Source organism: Trichomycterus rosablanca, chromosome 15, assembly GCF_030014385.1.
Source record: "Trichomycterus rosablanca isolate fTriRos1 chromosome 15, fTriRos1.hap1, whole genome shotgun sequence".
Lineage (NCBI taxonomy): Eukaryota > Metazoa > Chordata > Actinopteri > Siluriformes > Trichomycteridae > Trichomycterus > Trichomycterus rosablanca.
The window spans coordinates 34,315,814-34,338,482 of record NC_086002.1 but is presented as its reverse complement, the minus strand read 5'-3'; positions in this window follow the sequence as shown (position 1 = coordinate 34,338,482).

Genomic DNA, 22,669 nt, shown 5'->3' with positions numbered 1-22,669 from the left:
GGTAGACTTTATTGGACGTTGGTAGACTTCACTGGACCTTGGTAGACTTTACTGTACCTTGGTAGACTTTACTGGACCTTGGTAGACTTTACTGTACCTTGGTAGACTTTACTGGACCTTGGCAGACTTTACTGGACCTTGGTAGACTTTACTATACCCTGGTAGACTTTACTGGACCTTGGTAGACTTTACTGGACCTTGGTAGACTTAACTATACCTTGGTCGACTTTACTATACCTTGGTAGACTTTACTATACCTTGGTAGACTTTACTGGACCTTGATAGACTTTACTGGACCATGGTAGACTTTACTGGACCTTGGTAGAATTTACTATACCGTGGTAGACTTTACTATACCTTGGTAGACTTTACTATACCTTGGTAGACTTTACTGGACCATGGTAGACTTTACTGAACCTTGGTAGACTTTACTATACCGTGGTAGACTTTACTATACCTTGGTAGACTTTACTATACCTTGGTAGACTTTACTGGACCTTGATAGACTTTACTGGACCTTGGTAGACTTTACTGGACCTTGGTAGACTTTACTATACCGTGGTAGACTTTACTATACCTTGGTAGACTTTACTATACCTTGGTAGACTTTACTGGACCTTGATAGACTTTACTGGACCTTGGTAGACTTTACTGGACCTTGGTAGACTTTACTATACCTTGGTAGACTTTACTGGACCTTGGTAGACTTTACTGGACCTTGGTAGACTTTACTATACCTTGGTAGACTTTACTGGACCTTGGTAGACTTTACTATACCTTGGTAGACTTTACTGGACCTTGGTAGACTTTACTGGACCTTGGTAGACTTTACTGGACCTTGCTAGACTTTACTATACCATGGTAGACTTTACAATACCTTGGAAGACTTTACTATACCTTGGAAGACTTTAATATACCTTGGTAGACTTTATTGGACCTTGGTAGACTTTACTATACCTTGGTAGACTTTACTGGAACTTGGTAGACTTTACTGGACCTCACCAGACTTTACTGGACCTTGGTAGACTTTACTATACCTTGGTAGACTTTACTATACCTTGGAAGACTTTAATATACCTTGGTAGACTTTATTGGACCTTGGTAGACTTTACTATACCTTGGTAGACTTTACTGGAACTTGGTAGACTTTACTGGACCTTACCAGACTTTACTGGACCTTGGTAGACTTTACTATACCTTGGTAGACTTTACTGGACCTTGGTAGACTTTACTGGACCTTGGTAGACTTTACTATACCTTGGTAGACTTTACTATACCTTGGTAGACTTTACTATACCTTGGTAGACTTTACTATACCTTGGTAGAATTTACTGGACCTTAGTAGGCTTTACAATACCTTGGTAGACTTTACTATACCTTGGTAGACTTTACTGGACCTTGGTAGACTTTACTGGACCTTGGTAGACTTTACTATACCGTGGTAGACTTTACTATACCTTGGTAGACTTTACTATACCTTGGTAGAATTTACTGGACCTTAGTAGGCTTTACTATACCTTGGTAGACTTTACTATACCTTGGTAGACTTTACTGGACCTTGGTAGACTTTACTGGACCTTGGTAGACTTTACTGGACCTTGGTAGACTATACTGGAACTTGGTAGACTTTACTGGACCTTGGTAGACTTTACTGGACCTTGATAGACTTTACTGGACCATGGTAGACTTTACTGGACCTTGGTAGACTTTACTATACCGTGGTAGACTTTACTATACCTTGGTAGACTTTAATATACCTTGGTAGACTTTACTATACCTTGGTAGACTTTACTGGACCTTGGAAGACTTTACTATACCTTGGTAGACTTTACTAGACCTTGGTAGACTTTACTATACCTTGGTAGACTTTACTATACCTTGGTAGACTTTACTATACCTTACCAGACTTTACTGGACCTTGGTAGACTTTACTATACCTTGGTAGACTTTACTAGACCTTGGTAGACTTTACTGTACCTTGGTAGACTTTACTATACCTTGGTAGACTTTACTGGACCTTGGTAGACTTTACTGGACCTTGATAGACTTTACTGGACCTTGGTAGACTTTACTGGACCTTGGTAGACTTTACTATACCTTGGCAGACTTTACTGGACCTTGATAGACTTTACTGGACCTTGGTAGACTTTACTATACCTTGGTAGACTTTACTGGACCTTGGTAGACTTTACTGGACCTTGGTAGACTTTACTGGACCTTGGTAGACTTTACTGGACCTTGGTAGACTTTACTGGATTTTGGTAGACTTTACTGGATTTTGGTAGACTTTACTGTACCTTGTTAGACTTTACTGGACCTTGGTAGACTTTACTGGACCTTGGTAGACTTTACTGGACCTTGGTAGACTTTACTATACCGTGGTAGACTTTACTATACATTGGTAGACTTTACTATACCTTGGTAGACTTTACTGGACCTTGATAGACTTTACTGGACCTTGGTAGACTTTACTGGACCTTGGTAGACTTTACTATACCTTGGTAGACTTTACTGGACCTTGGTAGACTTTACTGGACCTTGGTAGACTTTACTATACCTTGGTAGACTTTACTATACCTTGGTAGACTTTACTATACCTTGGTAGACTTTACTATACCTTGGTAGACTTTAGTGGACCTTGGTAGACTTTATTATACCTTGGTAGACTTTACTGGACCTTGGTAGACTTTACTGGATCTTGGTAGACTTTACTGGACCTTGGTAGACTTTACTATACCTTGGTAGACTTTACTGGACCTTGGTAGACTTTACTGGACCTTGGTAGACTTTACTGGACCTTGGTAGACTTTACTGTACCTTGGTAGACTTTACTGTACCTTGGCAGACTTTACTGGACCTTGGTAGACTTTACTGGATCTTGGTAGACTTTACTGGACCTTGGTAGACTTTACTGTACCTTGGTAGACTTTACTGTGCCTTGGCAGACTTTACTGGACCTTGGTAGACTTTACTGGATTTTGGTAGACTTTACTAGACCTTGGTAGACTTTACTGGACCTTGGTACACTTTACTATACCTTGGTAGACTTTACTGGACCTTGGAAGACTTTACTATACCTTGGTAGACTTTACTATACCTTGGTAGACTTTACTATACCTTGGTAGACTTTACTGAACCTTGGTAGACTTTACTGGACCTTGGTAGACTTTACTGGACCTTGGTAGACTTTACTGTACCTTGGTAGACTTTACTATACCTTGGCAGACCTTACTGGACCTTGATAGACTTTACTGGACCTTGGCAGACTTTACTGGACATTGGTAGACTTTACTAGACCTTGGTAGACTTTACTGGACCTTGGTACACTTTACTATACCTTGGTAGACTTTACTGGACCTTGGAAGACTTGACTATACCTTGGTAGACTTTACTATACCTTGGTAGACTTTACTATACCTTGGTAGACTTTACTGGACCTTGGTAGACTTTACTGGACCTTGGTAGACTTTACTGGACCTTGGTAAACTTTACTGGATTTTGGTAGACTTTACTATACCTTGTTAGACTTTACTTGACCTTGGTAGACTTTACTGGACCTTGGTAGACTTTACTTGACCTTGGTAGACTTTACTATACTGTGGTAGACTTTACTGGACCTTGATAGACTTTACTGGACCTTGGTAGACTTTACTGGACCTTGGTAGACTTTACTGGACCTTGGTAGACTTTACTATACCTTGGTAGACTTTACTATACCTTGTTAGACTTTACTGGACCTTGGTAGACTTTACTGGACCTTGGTAGACTTTACTGGACCTTGGTAGACTTTACTATACCGTGGTAGACTTTACTATACCTTGGTAGACTTTACTATACCTTGGTAGACTTTACTGGACCTTGGTAGATTTTACTGGACCTTACCAGACTTTACTGGACCTTGGTAGACTTTACTAGACCTTGGTAGACTTTACTGGACCTTGGTAGACTTTACTGTACCTTGGTAGACTTTACTGGACCTTTACTATACCTTGGTAGACTTTACTATACCTTGGTAGACTTTACTATACCTTGGTAGACTTTGGTGGACCTTGGTAGACTTTACTATACCTTGGTAGACTTTACTGGACCTTGGTAGACTTCACTGGACCTTAGTAGACTTTACTGTACCTTGGTAGACTTTACTGGACCTTGGTAGACTTTACTGGACCTTGCTAGACTTTACTATACCTTGTTAGACTTTACTGGACCTTGGTAGACTTTACTGTACCTTGGTAGACTTTACTGGACCTTGGTAGACTTTACTGGACCTTGGTAGACTTTACAATACCTTGGTAGACTTTACTATACCTTGGTAGACTTTACTATACCTTGGTAGACTTTACTATACCTTGGTAGACTTTACTGGACCTTAGTAGGCTTTACTATACCTTGGTAGACTTTACTATACCTTGGTAGACTTTACTGGACCTTGGTAGATTTTACTGGACCTTGGTAGACTTTACTGGACCTTGGTAGACATTAGTGTACCTTGGTAGACTTTACTGGACCTTGGTAGACTTTACTGGACCTTGGTAGACTTTACTGGACCTTGGTAGACTTTACTGGACCTTGGTAGACTTTACTGGACCTTGGTAGACTTTACTGGACCTTGGTAGACTTTACTATACCTTGGTAGACTTTACTATACCTTGGTAGACTTTACTATACCTTGGTAGACTTTACTGGACCTTAGTAGGCTTTACTATACCTTGGTAGACTTTACTATACCTTGGTAGACTTTACTATACCTTGGTAGACTTTGGTGGACCTTGGTAGACTTTACTATACCTTGGTAGACTTTACTGGACCTTGGTAGACTTCACTGGACCTTAGTAGACTTTACTGTACCTTGGTAGACTTTACTGGACCTTGGTAGACTTTACTGGACCTTGGTAGACTTTACTATACCTTGGTAGACTTTACTATACCTTGGTAGACTTAACTGGACCTTGGTAGATTTTACTGGACCTTGGTAGAGTTTACTGGACCTTGGTAGACATTAGTGGACCTTGGTAGACTTTACTATACCTTGGTAGACTTTACTGGACCTTGGTAGACTTTACTATACCTTGGTAGACTTTACTATACCTTGGTAAACTTTACTATACCTTGGTAGACTTTACTATACCTTGGTAGACTTTAGTGGACCTTGGTAGACTTTATTATATCTTGGTAGACTTTACTGGACCTTGGTAGACTTTACTGGATCTTGGTAGACTTTACTGGACCTTGGTAGACTTTACTGGACCTTACCAGACTTTACTGGACCTTGGTAGACTTTACTATACCTTGGTAGACTTTACTGGACCTTGGTAGACTTTACTGGACCTTGGTAGACTTTACTGTACCTTGGTAGACTTTACTGGACCTTGGTAGACTTTACTGGACCTTTGTAGACTTTACAATACCTTGGTAGACTTTACTATACCTTGGTAGACTTTACTATACCTTGGTAGACTTTACTATACCTTGGTAGACTTAACTGGACCTTAGTAGGCTTTACTATACCTTGGTAGACTTTACTATACCTTGGTAGACTTTACTGGACCTTGGTAGATTTTACTGGACCTTGGTAGACTTTACTGGATTTTGGTAGACTTTACTGTACCTTGGTAGACTTTACTATACCTTGATAGACTTTACTGGACCTTGGTAGACTTTACTGGACCTTGGTAGACTTTACTGGACCAGTAAAGTCTACCAAGTTTCAGTAAGGTCTGCCAAGGTCCAGTAAAGTCTACCAAGGTCCAGTACAGTCTACCAAGGTCCAGTAAAGTCTACCAAGGTCCAGTATATTCTACCAAGGTATAGTAAAGTCTACCAAGGTCCAGTAAAATCTACCAAGGTCCAGTGAAGTCTACCCAGGTCCAGTAAATTCTACCAAGGTCCATTAAATTCTACCAAGGTCCATTAAAGTCTACCAAGGTATAGTAACGTCTACCAAGGTATAGTAAAGTCTACCAAGGTATAGTAAAGTCTACCAAGGTCCAGTAAAGTCTACCAAGGTTTAGTAAAGTCTACCAAGGTATAGTAAAGTCTACCAAGGTATAGTAAAGTCTACCAAGGTCCATCTACCAAGGTATTGTAAAGTCTACCAAGGTCCAATAAAGTCTACCAAGGTCCAGTAAAGTCTACCAAGGTCCAGTAAAGTCTACCAAGGTATAGTAAAGTCTACCAAGGTATAGTAAAGTCTACCAAGGTCCAATAAAGTCTACCAAGGTCCAGTAAAGTCTACCAAGGTCCAGTAAAGTCTACCAAGGTATAGTAAAATGTCTACCAAGGTATAGTAAAGTCTACCAAGGTATAGTAAAGTCTACCAAGGTCCATCTACCAAGGTATAGTAAAGTCTACAAAGGTCCAGTAAAGTCTACCAAGGTATAGTAAAGTCTACCAGGGTCCAGTAAAGTCTACCAAGGTCCAGAAAAAGTCTGGTAAGGTCCAGTAAAGTCTATCAAGTTCCAGTAAAGTCTACAAAGGTATATTAAAGTCTACCTACGTTCAATAAAGTCTACCAAGGTCCAGTAAAGTCTACCAAGGTCCAGTACAGTCTACCAAGGTCCAGTAAAGTCTACCAAGGTCCAGTAAAGTCTACCAAGGTATAGTAAAGTCTACCAAGGTCCTGTAAAGTCTACCAAGGTCCAGTGAAGTCTACCAAGGTCCAGTAAATTCTACCAAGGTCCATTAAATTCTACCAAGGTCCATTAAAGTCTACCAAGGTATAGTAACGTCTACCAAGGTATAGTAAAGTCTACCAAGGTATAGTAAAGTCTACCAAGGTCCAGTAAAGTCTACCAAGGTATAGTAAAGTCTACCAAGGTATAGTAAAGTCTACCAAGGTATAGTAAAGTCTACCAAGGTCCATCTACGAAGGTATAGTAAAGTCTACCAAGGTCCAATAAAGTCTACCAAGGTATAGTAAAGTCTACCAAGGTATAGTAAAGTCTACCAAGGTATAGTAAAGTCTACCAAGGTCCATCTACCAAGGTATAGTAAAGTCTACCAAGGTCCAGTAAAGTCTACCAAGGTACAGTAAAGTCTACCGAGGTCCAGTACAGTCTACCAAGGTATAGTAAAGTCTACCAGGGTCCAGTAAAGTCTACCAAGGTCCAGTAAAGTCTGGTAAGGTCCAGTAAAGTCTACCAAGTTCCAGTAAAGTCTACAAAGGTATATTAAAGTCTACCTACGTTCAATAAAGTCTACCAAGGTCCAGTAAAGTCTACCAAGGTCCAGTAAAGTCTACCAAGGTCCAGTAAAGTCTACCAAGGTCCAGTAAAGTCTACCAAAGTATAGTAAAATCTACCAAGGTATAGTAAAGTCTACCAAGGTTCAATAAAGTCTACCAAGGTATAGTAAAGTCTACCAAAGTATTGTAAAGTCTACCAAGGTCCAGTAAAGTCTACCAAAGTATAGTAAAGTCTACCAAGGTCCAGTAAAGTCTACCAAGGTCCAGTAAAGTCTACCAAGGTATAGTAAAGTCTACCAAGGTATTGTAAAAGTCTACCAAGGTCCAGTAAAGTCTACCAAAGTATAGTAAAGTCTACCAAGGTCCAGTAAAGTCTACCAAGGTCCAGTAAAGTCTACCAAGGTCCAGTAAAGTCTACCAAGGTCCAGTAAAGTCTACCAAAGTATAGTAAAGTCTACCAAGGTATAGTAAAGTCTACCAAGGTATAGTAAAGTCTACCAAGGTCCAGTAAAGTCTACCAAGGTATAGTAAAGTCTACCAAGGTCCAGTAAAGTCTACCAAGGTCCAGTGAAGTCTACCAAGGTCCAGTAAAGTCTACCAAGGTCCAGTGAAGTCTACCAAGGTATAGTATAGTCTACCAAGGTCCAGTAAAGTCTACCAAGGTCCAGTGAAGCCTACCAATGGTTTAGTAAAGTCTACCAAGGTATAGAAAAGTTTACCAAGGTCCAGTAAAGTCTACCAAGGTTCAGTAAAGTCTACCAAGGTATAGTAAAGTCTACCAAGGTATAGTAAAGTCTACCAAGGTATAGTAAAGTATTTCAAGGTATAGTAAAGTCTACCAAGGTCCAGTAAAGTCTACCAAGGTCCAGTAAAGTCTACCAAGGTCCAGTAAAGTCTGGTAAGGTCCAGTAAAGTCTACCAAGTTCCAGTAAAGTCTACCAAGGTATAGTAAAGTCTACCAAGGTTCAGTAAAGTCTACCAAGGTCCAGTAAAGTCTACCAAGGTCCAGTAAAGTCTACCAAGGTATAGTAAAGTCTACCAAGGTATAGTAAAGTCTACCAAGGTTTAGTAAAGTCTACCAAGGTATAGTAAAGTCTACAAAGGTATAGTAAAGTCTACCAAGGTATAGTAAAGTCTACCAAGGTATAGTAAAGTCTACCAAGGTCCAGTAAAGTTTACCAAGGTATAGTAAAGTCTACCAAGGTATAGTATAGTCTACCAAGGTCCAGTAAAGTCTACCAAGGTCAAGTGAAGCCTACTAATGGTATAGTAAAGTCTACCAAGGTATAGTAAAGTCTATCAAAGTCCAGTAAAGTCTACCAAGGTCCAGTAAAGTCTACCAAGGTCCAGTAAAGTTTACCAAGGTATAGTAAAGTCTACCAAGGTATAGTAAAGTTTACCAAGGTCCAGTAAAGTCTACCAAGGTTCAGTAAAGTCTACCAAGGTATAGTAAAGTCTACCAAGGTATAGTAAAGTCTACCAAGGTATAGTAAAGTCTACCAAGGTATAGTAAAGTATTTCAAGGTATAGTAAAGTCTACCAAGGTCCAGTAAAGTCTACCAAGGTCCAGTAAAGTCTACCAAGGTCCAGTAAAGTCTGGTAAGGTCCAGTAAAGTCTACCAAGTTCCAGTAAAGTCTACCAAGGTCCAGTAAAGTCTACCAAGGTCCAGTAAAGTCTACCAAGGTCCAGTAAAGTCTACCAAGGTATAGTAAAGTCTACCAAGGTATAGTAAAGTCTACCAAGGTTTAGTAAAGTCTACCAAGGTATAGTAAAGTCTACAAAGGTATAGTAAAGTCTACCAAGGTATAGTAAAGTCTACCAATGGTATAGTAAAGTCTACCAAGGTATAGTATAGTCTACCAAGGTCCAGTAAAGTCTACCAAGGTTCAGTAAAGTCTACGAAGGTATAGTAAAGTCTACCAAGGTATAGTAAAGTCTACCAATGGTATAGTAAAGTCTACCAATGGTACAGTAAAGTCTACCAAGGTATAGTAAAGTCTATCAAAGTCCAGTAAAGTCTACCAAGGTCCAGTAAAGTCTACCAAGGTCCAGTAAAGTTTACCAAGGTATAGTAAAGTCTACCAAGGTATAGTAAAGTTTACCAAGGTCCAGTAAAGTCTACCAAGGTTCAGTAAAGTCTACGAAGGTATAGTAAAGTTTACCAAGGTATAGTAAAGTCTACCAAGGTATAGTAAAGTATTTCAAGGTATAGTAAAGTCTACAAAGGTCCAGTAAAGTCTACCAAGGTCCAGTAAAGTCTACCAAGGTCCAGTAAAGTCTGGTAAGGTCCAGTAAAGTCTACCAAGTTCCAGTAAAGTCTACCAAGGTATAGTAAAGTCTACCAAGGTCCAGTAAAGTCTACCAAGGTCCAGTAAAGTCTACCAAGGTCCAGTAAAGTCTACCAAGGTATAGTAAAGTCTACCAAGGTATAGTAAAGTCTACCAAGGTTTAGTAAAGTCTACCAAGGTATAGTAAAGTCTACAAAGGTATAGTAAAGTCTACCAAGGTATAGTAAAGTCTACCAAGGTCCAGTAAAGTCTACCAAGGTCCAGTAAAGTCTACCAAGGTCCAGTAAAGTCTACCAAGGTCCAGTAAAGTCTACGAAGGTATAGTAAAGTCTACCAAGGTCCAGTAAAGTCTACCAAGGTCCAGTAAAGTCTGGTAAGGTCCAGTAAAGTCTACCAAGATCCAGTAAAGTCTAACAAGGTATAGTAAAGTCTACCAAGGTCCAGTAAAGTCTACCAGGGTCCAGTAAAGTCTACAAAGGTATAGTAAAGTCTACCAAGGTTTAGTAAAGTCTACCAAGGTATAGTAAAGTCTACCAAGGTATAGTAAAGTCTATCAAGGTATAGTAAAGTCTACCAAGGTCCAGTAAAGTCTACCAAGGTCCAGTAAAGTCTACTAAGGTCCAGTAAAGTCTACCAAGGTCCAGTAAAGTCTACAAAGGTATAGTAAAGTCTACCAAGATCCAGTAAAGTCTACCAGGGTCCAGTAAAGTCTACCAATGTCCAGTAAAGTCTGGTAAGGTCCAGAAAAGTCTGGTAAGGTCCAGTAAAGTCTACCAAGTTCCAGAAAAGTCTACCAAGGTATAGTAAAGTCTACCAAGGTATAGTAAAGTCTACCAAGGTATTGTAAAGTCTACCAAGGTCCAGTAAAGTCTACCAAAGTATAGTAAAGTCTACCAAGGTCCAGTAAAGTCTACCAAGGTCCAGTAAAGTCTACCAAGGTCCAGTAAAGTCTACCAACGTCCAGTACAGTCTACCAAGGTATAGTAAAGTCTACCAAGGTCCAGTAAAGTCTACCAAGGTCCAGTAAAGTCTACCAAGGTCCAGTAAAGTCTACCAAGGTATAGTAAAGTCTACCAAGGTATAGTAAAGTCTACCAAGGTATAGTAAAGTCTACCAAGGTATAGTAAAGTCTACCAAGGTCCAATAAAGTCTACCAAGGTCCAGTAAAGTCTACCAAGGTCCAGTAAAGTCTACCAAGGTATAGTAAAGTCTACCAAGGTGTAGTAAAGTCTACCAAGGTCCAATAAAGTCTACCAAGGTCCAGTAAAGTCTACCAAGGTCCAGTAAAGTCTTCCAAGGTATAGTAAAGTCTACCAAGGTATAGTAAAGTCTACCAAGGTATAGTAAAGTCTACCAAGGTATAGTAAAGTCTACCAAGGTCCATCTACCAAGGTATAGTAAAGTCTACCAAGGTCCAGTAAAGTCTACCAAGGTACATTAAAGTCTACCGAGGTCCAGTACAGTCTACCAAGGTATAGTAAAGTCTACCAGGGTCCAGTAAAGTCTACCAAGGTCCAGTAAAGTCTGGTAAGGTCCAGTAAAGTCTACCAAGTTCCAGTAAAGTCTACAAAGGTATATTAAAGACTACCTACGTTCAATAAAGTCTACCAAGGTCCAGTAAAGTCTACCAAGGTCCAGTAAAGTCTACCAAGGTCCAGTAAAGTCTACCAAGGTCCAGTAAAGTCTACCAAGGTATAGTAAAGTCTACCAAGGTATAGTAAAGTCTACCAAGGTATAGTAAAGTCTACCAGGGTATAGTAAAGTCTTTCAAGGTATAGTAAAATCTACCAAGGTATAGTAAAGTCTACCAAGGTTCAATAAAGTCTACCAAGGTATAGTAAAGTCTACCAAGGTATTGTAAAGTCTACCAAGGTCCAGTAAAGTCTACCAAAGTATAGTAAAGTCTACCAAGGTCCAGTAAAGTCTACCAAGGTCCAGTAAAGTCTACCAAGGTCCAGTAAAGTCTACCAAGGTCCAGTAAAGTCTACCAAGGTCCAGTAAAGTCTACCAAGGTCCAGTACAGTCTACCAAGGTATAGTAAAGTCTACCAAGGTCCAGTAAAGTCTACCAAGGTATAGTAAAGTCTACCAAGGTCCAGTAAAGTCTACCAAGGTCCAGTGAAGTCTACCAAGGTCCAGTAAAGTCTACCAAGGTCCAGTGAAGTCTACCAAGGTATAGTATAGTCTACCAAGGTCCAGTAAAGTCTACCAAGGTCCAGTGAAGTCTACCAATGGTATAGTAAAGTCTACCAAGGTATTGTAAAGTCTATCAAAGTCCAGTAAAGTCTACCAAGGTATAGTAAAGTCTACCAAGGTATAGTAAAGTCTACCAAGGTATTGTAAAGTCTACCAAGGTCCAGTAAAGTCTACCAAAGTATAGTAAAGTCTACCAAGGTCCAGTAAAGTCTACCAAGGTCCAGTAAAGTCTACCAAGGTCCAGTAAAGTCTACCAACGTCCAGTACAGTCTACCAAGGTATAGTAAAGTCTACCAAGGTCCAGTAAAGTCTACCAAGGTCCAGTAAAGTCTACCAAGGTCCAGTAAAGTCTACCAAGGTATAGTAAAGTCTACCAAGGTATAGTAAAGTCTACCAAGGTATAGTAAAGTCTACCAAGGTATAGTAAAGTCTACCAAGGTCCAGTAAAGTCTACCAAGGTCCAGTAAAGTCTACCAAGGTTCATCTACCAAGGTATAGTAAAGTCTACCAAGGTCCAATAAAGTCTACCAAGGTCCAGTAAAGTCTACCAAGGTCCAGTAAAGTCTACCAAGGTATAGTAAAGTCTACCAAGGTATAGTAAAGTCTACCAAGGTATAGTAAAGTCTACCAAGGTATAGTAAAGTCTACCAAGGTCCATCTACCAAGGTATAGTAAAGTCTACCAAGGTCCAGTAAAGTCTACCAAGGTACATTAAAGTCTACCGAGGTCCAGTACAGTCTACCAAGGTATAGTAAAGTCTACCAGGGTCCAGTAAAGTCTACCAAGGTCCAGTAAAGTCTGGTAAGGTCCAGTAAAGTCTACCAAGTTCCAGTAAAGTCTACAAAGGTATATTAAAGACTACCTACGTTCAATAAAGTCTACCAAGGTCCAGTAAAGTCTACCAAGGTCCAGTAAAGTCTACCAAGGTCCAGTAAAGTCTACCAAGGTCCAGTAAAGTCTACCAAGGTATAGTAAAGTCTACCAAGGTATAGTAAAGTCTACCAAGGTATAGTAAAGTCTACCAGGGTATAGTAAAGTCTTTCAAGGTATAGTAAAATCTACCAAGGTATAGTAAAGTCTACCAAGGTTCAATAAAGTCTACCAAGGTATAGTAAAGTCTACCAAGGTATTGTAAAGTCTACCAAGGTCCAGTAAAGTCTACCAAAGTATAGTAAAGTCTACCAAGGTCCAGTAAAGTCTACCAAGGTCCAGTAAAGTCTACCAAGGTCCAGTAAAGTCTACCAAGGTCCAGTAAAGTCTACCAAGGTCCAGTAAAGTCTACCAAGGTCCAGTACAGTCTACCAAGGTATAGTAAAGTCTACCAAGGTCCAGTAAAGTCTACCAAGGTATAGTAAAGTCTACCAAGGTCCAGTAAAGTCTACCAAGGTCCAGTGAAGTCTACCAAGGTCCAGTAAAGTCTACCAAGGTCCAGTGAAGTCTACCAAGGTATAGTATAGTCTACCAAGGTCCAGTAAAGTCTACCAAGGTCCAGTGAAGTCTACCAATGGTATAGTAAAGTCTACCAAGGTATTGTAAAGTCTATCAAAGTCCAGTAAAGTCTACCAAGGTATAGTAAAGTCTACCAAGGTATAGTAAAGTCTACCAAGGTATTGTAAAGTCTACCAAGGTCCAGTAAAGTCTACCAAAGTATAGTAAAGTCTACCAAGGTCCAGTAAAGTCTACCAAGGTCCAGTAAAGTCTACCAAGGTCCAGTAAAGTCTACCAACGTCCAGTACAGTCTACCAAGGTATAGTAAAGTCTACCAAGGTCCAGTAAAGTCTACCAAGGTCCAGTAAAGTCTACCAAGGTCCAGTAAAGTCTACCAAGGTATAGTAAAGTCTACCAAGGTATAGTAAAGTCTACCAAGGTATAGTAAAGTCTACCAAGGTATAGTAAAGTCTACCAAGGTCCAGTAAAGTCTACCAAGGTCCAGTAAAGTCTACCAAGGTTCATCTACCAAGGTATAGTAAAGTCTACCAAGGTCCAATAAAGTCTACCAAGGTCCAGTAAAGTCTACCAAGGTCCAGTAAAGTCTACCAAGGTATAGTAAAGTCTACCAAGGTGTAGTAAAGTCTACCAAGGTCCAATAAAGTCTACCAAGGTCCAGTAAAGTCTACCAAGGTCCAGTAAAGTCTTCCAAGGTATAGTAAAGTCTACCAAGGTATAGTAAAGTCTACCAAGGTATAGTAAAGTCTACCAAGGTATAGTAAAGTCTACCAAGGTCCATCTACCAAGGTATAGTAAAGTCTACCAAGGTCCAGTAAAGTCTACCAAGGTACATTAAAGTCTACCGAGGTCCAGTACAGTCTACCAAGGTATAGTAAAGTCTACCAGGGTCCAGTAAAGTCTACCAAGGTCCAGTAAAGTCTGGTAAGGTCCAGTAAAGTCTACCAAGTTCCAGTAAAGTCTACAAAGGTATAGTAAAGTCTACCAAGGTATAGTAAAGTCTACCAAGGTATAGTAAAGTCTACCAAGGTCCAGTAAAGTCTACCAAGGTCCAGTAAAGTCTACCAAGGTCCAGTAAAGTCTACCAAGGTATAGTAAAGTCTACCAAGGTATAGTAAAGTCTACCAAGGTATAGTAAAGTCTACCAAGGTATAGTAAAGTCTTTCAAGGTATAGTAAAATCTACCAAGGTATAGTAAAGTCTACCAAGGTTCAATAAAGTCTACCAAGGTATAGTAAAGTCTACCAAGGTATTGTAAAGTCTACCAAGGTCCAGTAAAGTCTACCAAAGTATAGTAAAGTCTACCAAGGTCCAGTAAAGTCTACCAAGGTCCAGTAAAGTCTACCAAGGTCCAGTAAAGTCTAGCAAGGTCCAGTAAAGTCTACCAAGGTCCAGTAAAGTCTACCAAGGTCCAGTACAGTCTACCAAGGTATAGTAAAGTCTACCAAGGTCCAGTAAAGTCTACCAAGGTATAGTAAAGTCTACCAAGGTCCAGTAAAGTCTACCAAGGTCCAGTGAAGTCTACCAAGGTCCAGTAAAGTCTACCAAGGTCCAGTGAAGTCTACCAAGGTATAGTATAGTCTACCAAGGTCCAGTAAAGTCTACCAAGGTCCAGTGAAGTCTACCAATGGTATAGTAAAGTCTACCAAGGTATTGTAAAGTCTATCAAAGTCCAGTAAAGTCTACCAAGGTCCTGTAAAGTCTACCAAGGTCCAGTAAAGTTTACCAAGGTATAGTAAAGTCTACCAAGGTATAGTAAAGTTTACCAAGGTCCAGTAAAGTCTACCAAGGTTCAGTAAAGTCTACCAAGGTATAGTAAAGTCTACCAAGGTATAGTAAAGTCTACCAAGGTATAGTAAAGTATTTTAAGGTATAGTAAAGTCTACCAAGGTCCAGTAAAGTCTACCAAGGTCCAGTAAAGTCTACCAAGGTCCAGTAAAGTCTGGTAAGGTCCAGTAAAGTCTGCCAAGTTCCAGTAAAGTCTACCAAGGTATAGTAAAGTCTACCAAGGTATAGTAAAGTCTACCAAGGTTTAGTAAAGTCTACCAAGGTATAGTAAAGTCTACAAAGGTCCAGTAAAGTCTACCAAGGTCCAGTAAAGTCTACCAAGGTATAGTAAAGTCTACCAAGGTATAGTAAAGTCTACCAAGGTTTAGTAAAGTCTACCAAGGTATAGTAAAGTCTACAAAGGTATAGTAAAGTCTACCAAGGTATAGTAAAGTCTACCAAGGTCCAGTAAAGTCTACCAAGGTCCAGTAAAGTCTACCAAGGTCCAGTAAAGTCTACCAAGGTCCAGTAAAGTCTACGAAGGTATAGTAAAGTCTACCAAGGTCCAGTAAAGTCTACCAAGGTCCAGTAAAGTCTAACAAGGTCCAGTAAAGTCTGGTAAGGTCCAGTAAAGTCTACCAAGTTCCAGTAAAGTCTACCAAGGTATAGTAAAGTCTACCAGGGTCCAGTAAAGTCTACAAAGGTATAGTAAAGTCTACCAAGGTATAGTAAAGTCTACCAAGGTATAGTAAAGTCTACCAAGGTATAGTAAAGTCTACCAAGGTCCAGTAAAGTCTACCAAGGTCCAGTAAAGTCTACTAAGGTCCAGTAAAGTCTAGCAAGGTCCAGTAAAGTCTACGAAGGTATAGTAAAGTCTACCAAGGTCCAATAAAGTCTACCAAGGTCCAGTAAAGTCTACCAGGGTCCAGTAAAGTCTGGTAAGGTCCAGTAAAGTCTGGTAAGGTCCAGTAAAGTCTACCATGTTCCAGAAAAGTCTACCAAGGTATAGTAAAGTCTACCAAGGTATAGTAAAGTCTACCAAGGTATTGTAAAGTCTACCAAGGTCCAGTAAAGTCTACCAAAGTATAGTAAAGTCTACCAAGGTCCAGTAAAGTCTACCAAGGTCCAGTAAAGTCTACCAAGGTCCAGTAAAGTCTTCCAAGGTCCAGTAAAGTCTACCAAGGTCCAGTAAAGTCTACCAAGGTTTAGTACAGTCTACCAAGGTATAGTAAAGTCTACCAAGGTCCAGTAAAGTCTACCAAGGTCCAGTAAAGTCTACCAAGGTCCAGTAAAGTCTACCAAGGTATAGTAAAGTCTACCAATGTCCAGTAAACTCTACCAAGGTATTGTAAAGTCTACCAAGGTCCAGTAAAGTCTACCAAGGTCCAGTAAAGTCTACCAAGGTCCAGTAAAGTCTTCCAAGGTCCAGTGAAATCTACCAAGGTATAGTAAAGTCTACCAAGGTCCAGTCAAGTCTACCAAGTTTCAGTAAGGTCTACCAAGGTCCAGTAAAGTCTACCAAGGTCCAGTACAGTCTACCAAGGTCCAGTAAAGTCTACCAAGGTCCAGTAAAGTCTACCAAGGTATAGTAAAGTCTACCAAGGTCCAGTAAAGTCTACCAAGGTCCAGTGAAGTCTACCAAGGTCCAGTAAAGTCTACCAAGGTCCAGTGAAGTCTACCAAGGTCCAGTAAAGTCTACCAAGGTATAGTAAAGTATACCAAGGTATAGTAAAGTCTACCAAGGTCCAGCAAAGTCTACCAACGTCCAGCAAAGTCTATCAAGGTATAGCAAAGTCTACCAAGGTATAGCAAAGTCTACCAAGGTCCAGCAAAGTCTACCAAGGTATAGCAAAGTCTACCAAGGTATAGCAAAGTCTACCAAGGTCCAGCAAAGTCTTCCAAGGTATAGCAAAGTCTACCAAGGTATAGCAAAGTCTACCAAGGTCCAGCAAAGTCTACCAAGGTATAGCAAAGTCTACCAAAGTATAGCAAAGTCTACCAAGGTATAGCAAAGTCTACCAAGGTCCAGCAAAGTCTACCAAGGTATAGCAAAGTCTACCAAGGTATAGCAAAGTCTACCAAGGTAAAGCAAAGTCTACCAAGGTCCAGCAAAGTCTACCAAGGTATAGCAAAGTCTACCAAGTTATAGCAAAGTCTACCAAGGTATAGCAAAGTCTACCAAGGTCCATCAAAGTCTACCAAGGTATAGCAAAGTCTACCAAGGTCCAGCAAAGTCTACCAAGGTCCAGCAAAGTCTACCAAGGTATAGCAAAGTCTACCAAAGTATAGCAAAGTCTACCAAGGTATAGCAAAGTCTACCAAGGTCCAGCAAAGTCTACCAATGTATAGCAAAGTCTACCAATGTATAGCAAAGTCTACCAAGGTCCAGCAAAGTCTACCAATGTATAGCAAAGTCTACCAAGGTATAGCAAAGTCTACCAAGGTCCAGCAAAGTCTACCAAGGTATAGCAAAGTCTGCCAAGGTCCAGCAAAGTCTACCAAGGTATAGCAAAGTCTACCATGGTATAGCAAAGTCTACCAAGGTCCAGCAAAGTCTACCAAGGTATAGCAAAGTCTACCAAGGTATAGCAATGTCTACCAAGGTCCAGCAAAGTCTACCAAGGTATAGCAAAGTCTACCAAGGTCCAGCAAAGTCTACCAAGGTATAGCAAAGTCTACCAAGGTATAGCAATGTCTACCAAGGTCCAGCAAAGTCTACCAAGGTGTAGCAAAGTCTACCAAGGTATAGCAAAGTCTACCAAGGTAAAGCAAAGTCTACCAAGGTATAGCAATGTCTACCAAGGTCCAGCAAAGTCTACCAAGGTATAGCAAAGTCTACCAAGGTCCAGCAAAGTCTACCAAGGTATAGCAAAGTCTACCAAGGTATATCAAAGTCTTCCAAGGTCCAGCAAAGTCTACCAAGGTATAGCACAGTCTACCAAAGTATAGCAAAGTCTAACAAGGTATAGCAAAGTCTACCAAGGTCCAGCAAAGTCTACCAAGGTCCAGCAAAGTCTCCCAAGGTATAGCAAAGTCTACCAAGGTCCAGCAAAGTCAACCAAGGTATAGCAAAGTCTACCAAGGTATAGCAAAGTCTACCAAAAAAAAGCAAAGTCTACCAAGGTCCAGCAAAGTCTACCAAGGTCCAGCAAACTCTACCAAGGTATAGCAAAGTCTACCAAGGTATAGCAAAGTCTACCAAGGTCCAGCAAAGTCTACCAAGGTCCAGCAAAGTCTACCAAGGTCCAGCAAAGTCTACCAAGGTATAGCAAAGTCTACCAAGGTCCAGCTAAGTCTACCAAGGTAGAGCAAAGTCTACCAAGGTATAGCAAAGTCTACCAAGGTCCAGCAAAGTCTACCAAGGTCCAGCAAAGTCTATCAATGTCCAGCAGAGTCTACCAAGGTATAGCAAAGTCTACAAAGGTATAGCAAGGTCTACCAAGGTCCAGCAAAGTCTACCAAGGTCCAGCAAAGTCTACCAAGTTATAGCAAAGTCTACCAAGGTATAGCAAAGTCTACCAAGGTCCAGCAAAGTCTATCAAGGTCCAGCAAAGTCTACCAAGGTATAGCAAAGTCTACCAAGGTATAGCAAAGTCTACCAAGGTCCAGCAAAATCAACCAAGGTCCAGCAAAGTCTACCAAGGTATAGCAAAGTCTGTCAAGGTCCAGCAAAATCTACCAAGGTATAGCAAAGTCTACCAAGGTCCAGCAAAGTCTACCAAGGTATAGCAAAGTCTACCAACGTATTGCAAAGTCTACCAAGGTATAGCAAAGTCTACCAAGGTCCAGCAAAGTCTACCAAGGTCCAGCAAAGTCTACCAAGGTATAGCAAAGTCTGTCAAGGTATAGCAAAGTCTACCAAGGTCCAGCAAAATCTACCAAGGTATAGCAAAGTCTACCAAGGTCCAGCAAAGTCTACCAAGGTATAGCAAAGTCTACCAACGTATTGCAAAGTCTACCAAGGTATAGCAAAGTCTACCAAGGTATAGCAAAGTCTACCAAGGTCCAGCAAAGTCTACCAAGGTATAGCAAAGTCTACCAAGGTATAGCAAAGTCTACCAAGGTCCAGCAAAGTCTACCAAGGTCCAGCAAAGTCTACCAAGGTATAGCAAAGTCTACCAAGGTCCAGCAAAGTCTACCAAGGTAAAGCAAAGTCTACCAAGGTATAGCAAAGTCTACCAAGGTCCAGCAAAATCTACCAAGGTATAGCAAAGTCTACCAAGGTCCAGCAAAGTCTACCAAGGTATAGCAAAGTCTACCAAGGTATAGCAAAGTCTACCAAGGTATAGCAAAGTCTACCAAGGTCCAGCAAAGTCTACCAAGGTCCAGCAAAGTCTACCAAGGTCCAGCAAAGTCTACCAAGGTCCAGCAAAGTCTACCAAGGTATAGCAAAGTCTACCAAGGTATAGCAAAATCTACCAAGGTCCAGCTAAGTCTACCAAGGTAGAGCAAAGTCTACCAAGGTATAGCAAAGTCTACCAAGGTCCAGCAAAGTCTACCAAGGTCCAGCAAAGTCTACCAATGTCCAGCAGAGTCTACCAAGGTATAGCAAAGTCTACCAAGGTATAGCAAGGTCTACCAAGGTCCAGCAAAGTCTACCAAGGTCCAGCAAAGTCTACCAAGTTATAGCAAAGTCTACCAAGGTATAGCAAAGTCTACCAAGGTCCAGCAAAGTCTATCAAGGTCCAGCAAAGTCTACCAAGGTATAGCAAAGTCTACCAAGGTATAGCAAAGTCTACCAAGGTCCAGCAAAGTCTACCAAGGTCCAGCAAAGTCTACCAAGGTATAGCAAAGTCTATCAAGGTATAGCAAAGTCTACCAAGGTCCAGCAAAATCTACCAAGGTATAGCAAAGTCTACCAAGGTCCAGCAAAGTCTACCAAGGTATAGCAAAGTCTACCAACGTATTGCAAAGTCTACCAAGGTCCAGCAAAGTCTACCAAGGTCCAGCAAAGTCTACCAAGGTATAGCAAAGTCTACCAAGGTATAGCAAAGTCTACCAAGGTCCAGCTAAGTCTACCAAGGTAGAGCAAAGTCTACCAAGGTATAGCAAAGTCTACCAAGGTCCAGCAAAGTCTACCAAGGTCCAGCAAAGTCTACCAATGTCCAGCAGAGTCTACCAAGGTATAGCAAAGTCTACAAAGGTATAGCAAGGTCTACCAAGGTCCAGCAAAGTCTACCAAGGTCCAGCAAAGTCTACCAAGTTATAGCAAAGTCTACCAAGGTATAGCAAAGTCTACCAAGGTCCAGCAAAGTCTATCAAGGTCCAGCAAAGTCTACCAAGGTATAGCAAAGTCTACCAAGGTGTAGCAAAGTCTACCAAGGTCCAGCAAAATCAACCAAGGTCCAGCAAAGTCTACCAAGGTATAGCAAAGTCTGTCAAGGTATAGCAAAGTCTACCAAGGTCCAGCAAAATCTACCAAGGTATAGCAAAGTCTACCAAGGTCCAGCAAAGTCTACCAAGGTATAGCAAAGTCTACCAACGTATTGCAAAGTCTACCAAGGTATAGCAAAGTCTACCAAGGTCCAGCAAAGTCTACCAAGGTATAGCAAAGTCTGTCAAGGTATAGCAAAGTCTACCAAGGTCCAGCAAAATCTACCAAGGTATAGCAAAGTCTACCAAGGTCCAGCAAAGTCTACCAAGGTATAGCAAAGTCTACCAACGTATTGCAAAGTCTACCAAGGTATAGCAAAGTCTACCAAGGTATAGCAAAGTCTACCAAGGTCCAGCAAAGTCTACCAAGGTATAGCAAAGTCTACCAAGGTATAGCAAAGTCTACCAAGGTCCAGCAAAGTCTACCAAGGTCCAGCAAAGTCTACCAAGGTATAGCAAAGTCTACCAAGGTCCAGCAAAGTCTACCAAGGTCCAGCAAAGTCTACCAAGGTAAAGCAAAGTCTACCAAGGTATAGCAAAGTCTACCAAGGTCCAGCAAAATCTACCAAGGTATAGCAAAGTCTACCAAGGTCCAGCAAAGTCTACCAAGGTATAGCAAAGTCTACCAAGGTATAGCAAAGTCTACCAAGGTCCAGCAAAGTCTACCAAGGTCCAGCAAAGTCTACCAAGGTCCAGCAAAGTCTACCAAGGTCCAGCAAAGTCTACCAAGGTATAGCAAAGTCTACCAAGGTATAGCAAAATCTACCAAGGTCCAGCTAAGTCTACCAAGGTAGAGCAAAGTCTACCAAGGTATAGCAAAGTCTACCAAGGTCCAGCAAAGTCTACCAAGGTCCAGCAAAGTCTACCAATGTCTAGCAGAGTCTACCAAGGTATAGCAAAGTCTACCAAGGTATAGCAAGGTCTACCAAGGTCCAGCAAAGTCTACCAAGGTCCAGCAAAGTCTACCAAGTTATAGCAAAGTCTACCAAGGTATAGCAAAGTCTACCAAGGTCCAGCAAAGTCTATCAAGGTCCAGCAAAGTCTACCAAGGTATAGCAAAGTCTACCAAGGTATAGCAAAGTCTACCAAGGTCCAGCAAAGTCTACCAAGGTCCAGCAAAGTCTACCAAGGTATAGCAAAGTCTATCAAGGTATAGCAAAGTCTACCAAGGTCCAGCAAAATCTACCAAGGTATAGCAAAGTCTACCAAGGTCCAGCAAAGTCTACCAAGGTATAGCAAAGTCTACCAACGTATTGCAAAGTCTACCAAGGTATAGCAAAGTCTACCAAGGTCCAGCAAAGTCTACCAAGGTCCAGCAAAGTCTACCAAGGTATAGCAAAGTCTACCAAGGTATAGCAAAGTCTACCAAGGTCCAGCAAAGTCTACCAAGGTCCAGCAAAGTCTACCAAGGTATAGCAAAGTCTACCAAGGTCCAGCAAAGTCTACCAAGGTCCAGCAAAGTCTACCAAGGTATAGCAAAGTCTACCAAGGTCCAGCAAAATCTACCAAGGTATAGCAAAGTCTACCAAGGTCCAGCAAAGTCTACCAAGGTATAGCAAAGTCTACCAAGGTATAGCAAAGTCTACCAAGGTCCAGCAAAGTCTACCAAGGTAGAGCAAAGTCTACCAAGGTATAGCAAAGTCTACCAAGGTCCAGCAAAGTCTACCAAGGTCCAGCAAAGTCTACCAATGTCCAGCAGAGTCTACCAAGGTATAGCAAAGTCTACCAAGGTATAGCAAGGTCTACCAAGGTCCAGCAAAGTCTACCAAGGTCCAGCAAAGTCTACCAAGTTATAGCAAAGTCTACCAAGGTATAGCAAAGTCTACCAAGGTCCAGCAAAGTCTATCAAGGTCCAGCAAAGTCTACCAAGGTATAGCAAAGTCTACCAAGATATAGCAAAGTCTACCAAGGTCCAGCAAAGTCTACCAAGGTCCAGCAAAGTCTACCAAGGTATAGCAAAGTCTATCAAGGTATAGCAAAGTCTACCAAGGTCCAGCAAAATCTACCAAGGTATAGCAAAGTCTACCAAGGTCCAGCAAAGTCTACCAAGGTATAGCAAAGTCTACCAAGGTATAGCAAAGTCTACCAAGGTCCAGCAAAGTCTACCAAGGTCCAGCAAAGTCTACCAAGGTATAGCAAAGTCTATCAAGGTATAGCAAAGTCTACCAAGGTCCAGCAAAATCTACCAAGGTATAGCAAAGTCTACCAAGGTCCAGCAAAGTCTACCAAGGTATAGCAAAGTCTACCAACGTATTGCAAAGTCTACCAAGGTATAGCAAAGTCTACCAAGGTCCAGCAAAGTCTACCAAGGTCCAGCAAAGTCTACCAAGGTATAGCAAAGTCTACCAAGGTCCAGCAAAGTCTACCAAGGTCCAGCAAAGTCTACCAAGGTATAGCAAAGTCTACCAAGGTCCAG